At 55.8% G+C, this 2500-nt stretch overlaps 1 non-coding gene across 1 annotated transcript in view; it reads right to left on the reverse strand.

The window, feature by feature from the left end:
- The window catches only part of LOC145948159 (small subunit ribosomal RNA), a 1921-nt gene extending 1366 nt beyond the window's left edge, over positions 1 to 555 (reverse strand). Inside the window, exon 1 of the ribosomal RNA XR_014427281.1 lies at positions 1 to 555. This exon is cut by the window's left edge and continues 1366 nt beyond it. This is a non-coding gene — a ribosomal RNA (small subunit ribosomal RNA).
- Between the last annotated feature and the right edge of the window lie 1945 nt (positions 556 to 2500).

A 2500-nucleotide genomic window follows, 5' to 3' on the forward strand; every position in this document is an offset into this window, starting at 1 on the left:
AAAGTGTACTCATTCCGATTACGGGGCCTCGGATGAGTCCCGTATCGTTATTTTTCGTCACTACCTCCCCGTGCCGGGAGTGGGTAATTTGCGCGCCTGCTGCCTTCCTTGGATGTGGTAGCCGTTTCTCAGGCTCCCTCTCCGGAATCGAACCCTGATTCCCCGTTACCCGTTACAACCATGGTAGGCGCAGAACCTACCATCGACAGTTGATAAGGCAGACATTTGAAAGATGCGTCGCCGGTGCTAGGACCGTGCGATCAGCACAAAGTTATTCAGAGTCACCAAAATAAACGGTGGACGAACGGCGAGCCGCCCGCCACCGATTGGTTTTGATCTAATAAAAGCGTCCCTTCCATCACTGGTCGGGACTCTGTTTTGCATGTATTAGCTCTAGAATTACCACAGTTATCCAAGTAAATGTGGGTACAATCTAATGAACCATAACTGATTTAATGAGCCATTCGCGGTTTCACCTTAATTCGGCATGCACTGAGACATGCATGGCTTAATCTTTGAGACAAGCATATGACTACTGGCAGGATCAACCAGGGAGCTTCGTGTTCGGTTACTCGCAAGGAGTAACTCGCGAGCGAGCCCGAGAGACTCGTCGCTAGCTCTCTTGAGCGCGCGTCCGGTGGCCCGGTGTTAATCGGGCACCGACGCGACACGCTCGTGTGCCGTTTCATTGCCGCCGGTCTTGCTTAGCCGGTCGGCGACACTGTGTGTGCGTTGCGTAAAGTATACGCGAGAGAACGACAAGGTTCGCTAAGAACTGCCTGCCTTCTCTCTCCTCTTAATTATCCTTGTTATATCTCTGTTGATATATTATTATCATCGACTTTTCTTTTCTTATACAAAAGATCATATACTCATTCTCATTCTCCCAAAATGTTAAAATGCTCGGGTCTCGAAAGACCCGCGCGATTTACCCTGACGCTAGATCGACGGTGCCGATGCTTAGACGTCGAGGACAAATTCTGTCTGGTTCGTACGTTCAAGAACGACCAGTAAAAATCTTTCGCTACGGCGTACAAAGCGAGCGGGAAGAGCGTTTCTTGCCCTTCCGCCAACTCGTATCCGTGGAGTAAACGTTCGGTAAGCGCGACGATTCCACTGCTGCGTTCAAAACGAGAGGGAATCGCGCGGCCAACACACTAGATGCGTGCGCGCCACATAAGAGCCATTCGGTCTTGCGACACCGACTCGTGGCAATGCTGTGATCGTATAAACAAGTGTGTATATTTTACCCGCGTTCAGCGGCGAACGAGTGGAGCGCGTATCGCAATCTCCGCCGCCAAGGAGAATTACGACACGACGACGACAACGAGTCGTAACGTCTTTGCGAGACAACAAGTCTCTTCCAAGAAGACTTGCCCCGTGTACTGCTCGATTATTATTCGTGGTTTCCTTCTTTCCCTTTTAATATAAAGTTAGAGTACGCACGAAACGTTCGAGACGCGCCGAACGCGACGTACTTCTGCCACTAGTCGTGACTGAAAAGTACGTATCTCGACTCGTCCGACTCGCCCGACTCGCTCGACTCGTTCGTAACGCCGAGCGCGACGTATCTCTTATAGTACCCAACCGGCCGGCCGGGCGGTCGGCGACGCACGGTCCTACGCACGGACGTATACGAGCGCGAGCGTCAAATGGACGGCGCAGTCGAGACATTACGTCGCGGCAGTCTCGGTCGCCGGCGGTACCTCCGGCCGCGGGCGGCACCTCCGATCGCCGGCGGTACCTCCGGTCACCGGCGGTACCTCCGGTCACCGGCGGCACCTCCGACGCCGGCGGTACCTCCGGTCGCCGGCGGCACCTCCGGTCGTCGGCGGTACCTCCGATCACCGGCGGCACCTCCGGACCGTCGAGAATTTATTCAGAGTCCTACGGCCGTAGGTCGTCAACTCCGAAACATTTACGGGCGAACAGCGCCGAAACGGCAAGAGATACGGGAAAAAACGTTTCGGACGAACGTGTCATCGCTCTCGGAGTATCGTCAGACCGCGTAGACATATTTTCTAGAAATGTCGAATTTCTCGAAATACCGGCTTCGAAACGCGGTCCTCGGGCCGTGTCGAAAGATTCGACGGCGCGGGTACGAGGCTCGCACAAAATTGTGAAACTCTCGCGTGAAGCGATCTCTCGCATCACTCGCCGTTAGTGGCGTGAATGCGCGTTGCGTTACACGGGCGGCACCTCCGACCGCCAGAGGTAATTTCGAACGCCGGCGGTACCTCCGGACGCCGGCGGTACCTCCGGTCACCGGCGGCACCTCCGACGCCGGCGGCACCTCCGGTCACCGGCGGTACCTCCGGACGCCGGCGGTACCTCCAATCGCCGGCGGCACCTCCGGACGCCGGCGGTACCTCCGGACGTCGGCGGCACCTCCGGACGGTCGAGAATTTATTCAGAGTCCTACGGCCGTAGGTCGTCAACTCCGAAACATTTACGGGCGAACAGCGCCGAAACGGCAAGAGATACGGGAAAAAACGTTTCG

This window comes from Prenolepis imparis, unplaced genomic scaffold, assembly GCF_030444845.1.
Source record: "Prenolepis imparis isolate NDT839.2.m4 unplaced genomic scaffold, iyPreImpa1.0 SCAF_265, whole genome shotgun sequence".
Classification (NCBI taxonomy): Eukaryota; Metazoa; Arthropoda; class Insecta; order Hymenoptera; family Formicidae; genus Prenolepis; species Prenolepis imparis.